Raw genomic sequence first — 11171 nt, 5'->3', positions numbered from 1 at the left:
TTCCTCTCCAGCTTTTCGAGCCTCCACTCTGTATAACTGGTTCTCTCTGCTCCAGTTTCCGTCAGATCAGGAAAATCCATCACACCAGGGAGAGCAGAGACTTACAGTATCTGACTGAAACAGCAGAACGACCAGTTCAGTGTTTCTTACTGCCTGCCAGGCTGACAATTGACGTGCACAATTGAGCAGAAATGCAATGCTGATAGTTAAAAACCCCTGTGATTTCACCTCCTGTTAACGCTGATGCCGTGTAGATGTTATTAGCATGCAGCTACCGGACAGAGCTGTCACATTACATCATCCCTTTGTGCACCCAGCTAGAAACTGACCCCTGTAATCCACTCGTTTACTATCACAGCCCGGACCTGGCCTCTCCAGATGGCCACTGAGAGGCAGCATATTTTACATTGATGTAACATAAGAACATGAAAGAGTGACACCCCAGTGTGAAAAGAGTGGTCTTAGAGGTGCCGGATGCCGGCCCCATCTCAAACACAGCTGGTGGACTCGCTGCCTTGCTGAGGTATTATGGCGAGTTAACACAACAGATCTGCTTTACATATCACCGGATTAATAAAACACTTTGATTTTTTTTGTGTGTTTGCAGTTCACTGTCTGTTTCGTTTTACAGAACAAATCAGTGACAGTCAGCCATGTAACTATTACAGGCTCAAATGAAAGAAGCATTCAGTTATGCCTACCCTTGGGGGCTCTCTATGATTTCCTTTACTAGCCTGTGATTTAGTCCATTATAAAAATCTGTTAAGCTCAGACTGCCTCAGCAAATAAAACAGAAACTATATAGAGGTAGAAAGAGAAGAAATATCTGCCAGAGAGCAGAAAATTCCTCAGAGACCAATGTAAAAAAGATTACAAGCTCTTTGATCCTGACTTTTATTGTTCAAACCTTGCGATATAGAAAGAATATATATATCTAGAAAAGACTGTACCTGACACACAGAATCACACAGGAAGTTGTTGCAAGATTTCTGCAACACGATAAATCGTACACCGCAAACTGTACGTCCAACAAATTTCAGATCCTCACATGCTGTATTTCCCCCCCTGTAGGATCAAAAGTTCATTATTGTCTTCTTGTTAAAGGACAATCAGGATGCCAGATGCTGATCATCATAAATCCATTTTACTGGTGACAGACTCAGTTCCTGTTTGTTTTTGTTCTCCAGATCATTTCAGGTCACTGTGCAAAGACAATAATGATTATGTATATGAGAAATGTCCCATGCAACGCTTCAACAAGCCCACGGTTCCATATGTATTGCGGTTTTTGGGTCACGGTTTTTGGTTTTGGTTCGGTGTATTCTGCACGTTAGGGAGAAGAAAAACATAACCATTTATGTGTTTGAACTCCAAAATAGATAAATAGATAGACTCATTGATTAATTGATAGTAATGAATGATATTTTTATATTATATGAAGCCATAACACTGATTTTGTACATGAAATAAGACAGGCTACTTAATGATCAAATAGGCCTGTGTTCAGATAATTGCCTCTTCTATGTCTCCGGCACCTCATTAAATAATTAGCAGGCCTGTATTTATTAGTGGTGAAACGGTTCAACAAGCCCACAGTTCGGTTTAGTACAGTCATTGAACGCATCTCTAAAAGATATGCGGGAAACTAGTCAGCAATTGCAGTATTTCTGAGTCAGTAATCATTGTGTGCAGTTATTGACCTTCCAGTTGCCTTTTGAGCTACGGCAGCATAACAATTGGCTCGTCACAGTGCATTGTGCCTCTTTTTTCCAAGGTGTCACGCTGCATTGTGTTTCGGACGCCCCCGAATGATTTGACAGCGGCCGTTTGAGATTCTCCTGATTATTGTGTCACCTGAAAAAAAAATAATGTTATTTTTTCTTAATTGTACACCGTTTAAAAGACATTATCCCTTGTCATATGGAGTTGTTGATTAAAATTTCATACATGTAACCTGTAATAGAGCTGGAAAGATTAGTCCTTTAATTGATTACAGCAATTATTTTGGTAATCAGTTAAGTCATTTGCATCTTCTCAGTTGTGAGGATTTGCTGCTTTTCTGTGCCTTATCTGGTAATAACCTGTGTATCTTTAGGTTTTGGACTTTTGGTCGGACAAGACATTTGATAACATCACATTTGGCTTTAAGAAATTGCCTTTTTTTTTTTTTTTTTTACTATTTTCTGACATTTATAGACCAAACAGTGAATTCATTAATCAAGAAAATAACTGTTAGCTGAATCCCCAATCTGCATTAATAACAGCTGATTACATTTGAAATAAAAATAATGAATAGTTTTATTCAAAATTACAACCTAAAAGAACAAAATAAGTTATTAAGCTTTAAAGGGATATTTCAGATTTTTAAGAAAACTGTTGTGTTGCAAAAAAAAAGCAGTATTATTTTTTTTTATTTTAGACATTGATCACTTTTCTTTGCAATATTTCCAAAGTAATGAAGTCAAACAATTTCAAATAAATAAAACAATACATACATTATATGGCAGTATATGATACATCCTCAGCATTCATGCTTAACTGTGCTATTGTAGCTTATGTACTGCTTTGAGTGTGATTTATCAGACGAAAGGTTCTGCCATGTTGACTTAAAACGGGATTGCTAACAACTGCAGCAAATGCTAATGTATATCTGCTCCTTTCATTGCATTCTTCACGCATCGTGAGCCTTGACCTCCGTGTGAAATAATATCCATTTATGTATAAGTCACACATAAACTATATATATGCATATCCCCTCAGTGTGCACTTGCTTGCATGGTATAATGAACTGAAACCTATCTGAGTGTATCAAGTATGACTGAAGGGTAGTTTTCAGTGTTAAAATTGACCTGTTACTGCCAAAGGTTTCTCTGCTTCTAAAGGCTGTTAAATGAAAGAACCCAGTTAACCAGTGAGAGCCCCTTGGTATTCAGTGAAAATACAAATAGACTAAGACGTATGCTTCATGATTGACATTTAAAAGGAGGGGGTAGTGCATCCAGCGGCACCGTCTCTGGCAATAAGGTGTGAGCATGAATTCAAAAAATTCTATTAAGAGGTGATATGTGGGGCTCCGACGCTATGTGGAATTACTGCCACAGTCAGTAACAATATGAATGCTTGCAAATTGGCCTGTTCGTGCACACAGAGGAATGGGCTTGAATGTGCAAACCCTCATTACAGAATCTCCTTTCTCATTTTAACCAGGGAAGAGTTTCTTCTTTCTAAAGCCAGACTGCAATCCAGCGAGAATTATGCACACTGTTTAATTCCAGACATGGACAGAACTAGACAGAGTGTGTACAGACGGCAAGACAAATAATTAGCTCCGCTGCTAAACAGAACTGATCTCAGGGAAAGACACAGCACATCAAGACACATTTTAGGGAGCACCATTAGTGAATGAATAACTGTTTTAGACCATGAATGATCATCACAATTTTGCACCTGACAAGGTTTAAAAAAACACACACACACACACACACATGATGTTGGTGAGCAGCCACGATTCCATTAGCATGCGAGATGCCATAAATGCATGCAAGAAAACAGAGGCTTATCTCAATAAAACAGCTGCCTTTTTAATTTCCTGCTTCTGGAATTCTGTGCAAAAAGTGAAGGACTATCTAAATATTCAGTTTATGAATACAAAATTAGATAACGTTTTTCTCCACACAGTGTGAAATGCAATTTAATTTATAGTAATTCACAACTAATCAGTCTCAGAAATAATAAGCAATTTTGGCGTTATGCCTTTATTTGCCTTTACTGTCATAAAAACGATCATTGCATGTTTTTTTTTTAGTGGAAATAGGTCCAATTTTGACTCTAAGTAAAGTCAAATTAAATTTGTAAATTGCGTGAAACACATTTATTCTTCAGACTACATGGATTTAATATAATAATTAAGGCTGTCAATCGATCCAAATATTTAATCGTGATTAAATGCAAATGAATCACACATTTTTTTATCTGTTCAAAATGTACCTTAAAGGGAGATTTTTCAAGTATTTAATACTCTTATCAATATGGTAGAGGACAAATATGCTTGCTTTATGCAAATGTATGTATATATTTATTACTGGAAATCAATTAACAACACAAAACAATGACAAATATTGTCCAGAAACCCTGCAGGTACTACATTTAGCATAACAAATATGCTCAAATCATAAGATGGCAAACTGAAGCCCAACAGGAAACAACAGCTGACAGTGTGTCAGTGTGCTGACTTGACTATGACTTGCCTCAAAACTGCATGTGATTATCATAAAGTGGGCATGTCTGTAAAGGGGAGACTCGTGGGTACCCAGAGAACCCATTTTCATTCACATATCTTGAGGTCAGAGGTGAAGGGACCCTTTTGAATATGGCCATGCCAGTTTTTCCTCGCCCAAATTTAGCGTTAGTTAACCTCCTTCCTGACAAGCCAGTATGACACGGTTGGTACCAGTGGATTTTTAGTTTCATCTGATGCCAGTATCTTTACTTTAGCTTTAAAACTGAGCCTTCCTCAACCTTAAAACGGCAAGTTGTGTTAATGCCTTAAAGAAATTAGTGGCGTTAAAACGAATTTACGTTATTATCGCGTTAATGTTGACAGCCCTAATAATAATGTTTAATCAAACACTTCTATGTTAGGAAACCTATTGTATTTTTCATGGCCACAGCTGTATTAGCAGAGCTCAGTTTAGTAAGCTTCTAAATATTGTTGTAGAGATACAACACAAGGCAATTCTCTGTAGCTTCCTATCAGAACCAATATTTCCCCTCGGGTTATCCAACCTTGAACTGCGTCACTGGCAGAAATACGAGCACAGACAAAGTGTAGACTTTATCACAACAAGCTGCTTTTTGTATTATGTGCATTTGAAGGTGAAAGCTGCCAATGTCAGCCAGCCTGAATTCTTCACGGCGCTTTTATGTCCTCTTGGGTTCTTCTGCTTGGTTGTTGAACTTTAACTAGAGTTGTGCAGTGTTGTCCTGTATGCACAGCTGCAGGGGCTGCGTCCTGCCCTTCCTTTTGTCCCATCTTGTCACAATAGCTGCAGAGGAAAAGCTCAAGTTTTTGCAGGTGCCAGCAAATTATTGGCAGCCCCCAAAATCGCTTAGCATATTTCACGCTCTGCCGATAGCGAGAAACAGGAATCAGTATGATTCTTTAAGCTGCATGGGGGAATCTGATGCATGTAGTATTTGCTGTTGCCTTAACGTTTATCGTATGAATAAACCCGCATTTTACTCGTAGAAAAAAATCACAATGCTGAAATTTAATGAGACACAATCTGAAATTGGCTCCTATCCAGTCTAGCCAGTAAATCTTCAGCATTATAGCACTGTTGGCTCGCAAGTTTTTCATTGTTCACCTCTAGCCCCGACTGCTTGTATCTCTGTTTCTTTATTACTTTGACCACAAACATTGACTTTAAAATAGCCTACCGCAGCCAGGAAAGCAGCTCCTATCCCACAACTCGCTCCATCTCATATTCACTAATTCCTTTCATTATTTCAAGCAAATATGACCATTAATGTATGTCAAAGTTTCTCATTCCTTCCAATATCGGTGCAGACTGCAAAGTAGTTAATTTACAATATAAATTGGCAGTCCTATTTTAGTTTTTAAACGATTATCACGGGTCAGTCGCTCGATAAAATTTTAGAACAAGCTGCCCAACTGCGTAATTGTATCCTCAGCGGGTGGAGGGAAATGAATTTGCAATTCCAGGGCCCTAGAAAAAAAGATCATTTCCATCCTGAAATATTTATAGTCCCCTTAAAACTGTTGGAGAGTGGAATTCAGTGGTGGCTGAAAGAACAGATGAATCTGAAACTCATTAAGATGTATGCTATCTCCTCAGCCGGCCAAAGAGGAGCTATCTCCCCTCAGATGCTCCCAAACATTTGGAAATGCCTCTTGTGTTACTAAATGTCATCCGTGTTCATATCCCCGTGCAGCCTTGTAGTCCACTCCATCTTTGTAAAGCGTGCGGTTGTTCATTAATGAGCTGTGGAAATGTCAGTGCTTTGGGTTCAGATTAATTGAAGAGCCCACGGACGTCTAATTACAGGAGAAAAGACTTCCAGATATCCCCAGCCCTCAGAGACCGTGGCCCTTTCCCCCCAGGGCTAAATGATGCTGTTATTGATCGTCATATGTAAAATGATACTGTAATTTCTCTGTCTTGGCTGTTGCAATAGAAGCAGGTTAATTGGATCAGGGGGAAAAAAAGAAAAACATTGGTGCTGAACAAGCTATAAAGGTTTGATTTGTTATGCCTTAGCTCGAGGATTGTGCTTAATATGCAATGAGGTTAATGAACAGTGAGTGGAATGGTTGCGGAGCTCCACTTTCTGGCCCTGCCCTTGTGGTGGTGGAGGTGGAGGTGGTTGTGGTGGTGGAGGTGACGACATCTGGTGTTTGGTCAGGTGTTTGTCCAACAGCGGAATGGCGATGGAGGCTGTTGATGTTTTACTGACGTTTTTAGCGCCTCACACAGCGCGGATCGCCTGAAAAGTTGTGAAACAGGAGGAGACTCGAGAACCCCCCCCGCCACCCACCACCACCACCTCAGAAAAGAAAATCCCAATGCCAGAGCCAAAATAACATCAGTGAGTCATAGTTGCCTCCAGGCCACGTTGACTTTATCTCCTCTGTCTCAACACGCAGGCTGGTCCTCTCACCAGTAACTTTAATTAAAGCAAGAGTAGGAGTCGCCACATATTTAACCTCAGCGTAATACGTCTGTACAACTCTACGATTTGCGATCCACGGGCCAGTTTGCCCAAATTGAGTAGAGAGTTATAAATCAAGATTTAGATTTATGTCATGGTTAAAACCTATATTCAGATAAGGTGCCATCATTAATAGAAATTATATGAGCAAATGTTTTACAACCTCCCCTTGTCATGTGGCAGTTAAGTTACACTTTGTAGGGATAAGAGTGAAAGTAAACGGTGGTTTTCACGACTAGTATCGGAAAAGTCTGATCAGTCTGTATGTCTCTACTTGCCCACGTATTGTCTACATTTCCTCTCTTTTGCGCCAATAAAAGCAAACCAAAGGAAGAAACATACCTTTGGTTGATTAAAACTCAATATGACAAATGACATATTAGGTAAAATAGGTTGCCTCCTATGAAGCGCTATCACGTGTCCCGACAGACACTTACTGTAACTGTCTTGACACGTAAATCACCTCAACCTTTGGCAGCAAAATGAAAGAAGAAAGCAGAAGAATCTCAACTGAATGCAGTTTACAGGAAGACCAATTTTAAATCAGCTGTTCAGAAGGGTGTGATATACTTTATAGATATGAATCATCAAACAAAAACACATCCTGTGCTGCTCTTAAACAATATGCACTGTTCTTGACCTGTGCAACCACTGAGACACTGAGCTGCCAAATCAGCTGGGTGGGTGGGAAAGAGCGTCCAAAAAGGCATGTAGGCACAGTAACGGAGAATATCCATGACAGGAAACTGTGATATCACAGGCCTCGCACCATTGGTTAAAGGTGCATTACTTGAGTAAAGCAGCACACACCACGTTAAACAAATCAAATTGAATGTTTTTGGTTTTAAATATCAAGTACACAGATTCCAAAATCCTGATCAAGGAAATACAATTCCCCCTGAAGCCTCAGTCGACAGGTCTTTGCCAGTGGCAGAGCCCAAAGCTGTGCAGCTGCCTCTTGTTAGTCGGTTGGAAGCGCCCAGCCATCCACTTAGCACATGGCTATTATGTCCAGCACCCTGATAGGAGCTGTGGCTGCCACTTCAACTTCACTGCAGGCGTAAGGAAACAGGGAAGAGTCTCAAAATGAGCTCTTTGTACTCCTGAGCTGCACATTCGAAGGCAAGGCGAGTTGCTTTCTGTGCACTAGCTGAACAAGAACATGAAAACAAGATTCCTTTTAATCTCTGATTGAATATCTTCGCCCTGTGAGTTAGACTGGGGAGATATTGCTTTAATGATGAGCAGAAGATAACGTGTTTGTGCTTTCGAGGGTGTAGCGAGGGTTTCCCAGTTGCCACAAACTGAACAAACAAGCAGCAGAGAGGTGACAGATTAGACTACATTCCTGCGACGGAGCAAAATACGTGGCCTTCCTGTTTCCTCTAAATATCAAACCACACCTGGATGAGCTCAAGGGCCCGTCCAAGTATAACTGGTTTCCACAGCCCCAGGGCCCTTTTCACTCTGACAATAATAACACTGCGATGCAAAACGCTGGCTTTCTCGTTCGTTTTAATGAGACCACTGCGTTGGCACAGCAGGGGTTCATGTGGAAAAAGCCGTGGGCAAAAAAAAGACACAGGGTACCACGGCTAAAAAATTAAAAAGCAGTGCAACACTGTACTGAATAGCAGGTAAGACCTCATGGTGCGTTACTTGTAGCATTTAGAATGAGGGGCGTATTATTGCTGCTGTGATTAGCTTCCCCTCTAAAGAGTATAAACCACTCTGCAGTGTCTTAGCTTTTCATAAACCTTTAATCTTGACTTGTGGGTTCAGATTTCAGCTTCTACTTGCACCCTGCAGCAACACGCTGACACCGATGCAGCACCCTGCAGGTTGTTTTGCCGTGGTGAAAGTCTGATTATAGAGGTGAGCATTGAAGTGAGTGTTCAACCTCAATCGTCACAAATGTCTGTCAGCGGCCCACAGACTTCATCTGAGGAGTGACTTCTAATGCTGCATTCACACGATATCGGCAGAACGGGAAGACCAGGATAATAAAACCCTAACCCTGACTTGGGATCGTTCACGCATTATTCCAAAATGATCACCCCTCTACTAGCCTCGCAGCAATAGCTTATTTTGTTGTGTTACATAATTGCAGCAGTTCGTTAACAAGTGTAAACAGATATGAATAAATAGTGTTTTGCTCCTTTCAAATGAGCTCAATCGATTTTGTTAGTTTGAAGTGATGGAGCAGCCTGGTTGCACAAAAAGGCATGTGAACGGTACGATAATGCACAAGGCAAAAGTGTGCAATATGAACGCCGTTCTTGCTTTTGGCGTGTCATTTGTACGCCATGTAGTCTGTACTGACTGCATTGTAAATGCATCCGCGTAAATATGCTACGCTCAGAGCTAGTGACGTAGAATAAAAAGTGCTTATGGCAGGCGGGAGGGAATGGGTCCAACAAACACAGGACTTTCAACCAGCAGACCGGTGTTTTGTTACATTTGTGACGTCTTTTCTATACTTATGTTATGTTGTTTCCATATGTAGTTTACGTACTTATTTTAAGGCCAACCATGACGTTTTTCCTAAACCTAACAAAGTTTTTTTTTGCGTAAACCTAAGTGAATGGTTTTGTTGCCCCCTGTTGGTACAGCACCTTCATACACACGTGTAATATTCACGCCACGGCGAGGCAAAACATGATGTGACTTGCGGGTCTATTACACGCTTTGGCGTGATACCAGGTTGGAAGGAGACTTTACTACCTCGTTGGCAGGGTTTGTTGGTACTTCTGTTCTGCAGAAGTGGGAGATATTGTAGTTGTCAGAATTACAACTTGGAGGCTTAAATTTTCCCACTTGCATTCTTGTAATTACAAGTCTGAATAATATAACCTGAATGCAGCAGAAGCCCTGAAAATATGCTGTTGAAGTCTCTGTGGTTGTGGTCAGGGGGAGATTTTGAAGCTGTCTAGATAGCTTTTATAACCTTAGCAAGTGTTGCTGTTGTGTTGCATGTTTCTAGCTAGCAGCTGTTCACTGTAATGTTGTCAACATGCTTCGACTCAAGCGCTTCATGGATGGTCAAACAGTGTCTGAAATCCCCTCCATGCACATCTTTCCCACGTTGGAATTAAGGGAGGGCTGCATTCGACAATTTCTGTAACTTTCTGAAAGTGTTAATCTGTCAAGCAATGCCCAGTTCTCGCAGTGATTGGCCAGGTGTGTGGGAGTAAGAAAGTAAGCACTTCTATTTCAAACTTCTTCTTTTTTTCTCCACACAACAAGTGCAACTCAATCAATGCCTTTGATGAGAGACTGTCCGAAAGTGTACGACCTCTTAACCCCACCATGTCAGCAGCCCACCTCACCTCATTTTAAGATTTGCTGTTCTTGGTTGTGCTCAGGGCTGAGCAATCGGTGCATATAGAAGAGTTTAAGGCTGTTACAAGCGTGGCCTGACAAACACACACTAACTTTACTAGCTAGTTCTTATAACCTGCCAAACAGCTTTTGACCTCAATCACAGCAGGTGCAGCTCACTTCTATAGAGTCTGTAGGAGAGGTGAAGGCACACGGGCCAAAAACATTTTAGCTTAAGCACCGATGTAGGAATGTACATGTGTTGTAAGCTTGTTGAATGTGAGAGGTGATGTGTGAGAGACTTGAGGGCGCGTTAAAGCTCAAATTTGTTGCATTGATTGTGTTGTAACAGACTAAAAAGGAACTCCAGTTGTCTGCTACATCTGCAGTGGAAAAAGGGGGAACAAGTCTTTTCATAAAGTAAAATGACTCCTTTGTCTCAGCACAGAGGATGCATAGTGTTTTGGCTGACTTTTCCAGATGGCTGACACATGCTCATTTGCTTTCCAGCTGCTATCAGTCTCTTTTTCACAGTAAGGTGATCCACACTCGTGATCCCAGCTGTATCTTTGCAGCGAATTCCAGGGTATCAGCAGTCAAACACTCAGCGTCTCATCTAAGACCTAACTTTACCCCATTTGGAAAGCACTATATACCACACCCCACACACAAGAGAATAAAGCGGAGTGTTGGGCAGAGACAGATGTGAGTGTGAAAATATACACAAAGATGAGACGGATTTCACTTCACCAATAGCCGATCTTTAAATATAGCCTTCTTTAGAGTGCGTTTATTACACATTGGCGCTGCCATCAGTACGTGGAGAACTGGAAAGAGCTCTCAGTCAGTCAGTGCACCCTACGCACAGGAAATCTTAGATCGCTCTGCCATTTTAGATAAGACACTCAATGTCTGTCAGATCCCAGAGCCAAGAATGAATTCTGCCGCCCAAAAAACCCAGAGAACCTGTCCGCACTTGTCCCGATGCATTTTAACAGTATTGATTGACGGCATCGACTGCTTTTCCGAGTAGATTCAAAGCAGAATGGAGATTACAGTCTTTTGTCTGTGTCTTTTCTGTATAAAATACACTCAAAATCTTCACCTATATGACCAAC

The sequence above is a fragment of the Sebastes umbrosus genome, chromosome 4 (genome assembly GCF_015220745.1).
Source record: "Sebastes umbrosus isolate fSebUmb1 chromosome 4, fSebUmb1.pri, whole genome shotgun sequence".
Lineage (NCBI taxonomy): Eukaryota > Metazoa > Chordata > Actinopteri > Perciformes > Sebastidae > Sebastes > Sebastes umbrosus.
The sequence above is the reverse complement of the archived record's forward strand: the minus strand, read 5'-3'. Positions refer to the sequence as shown.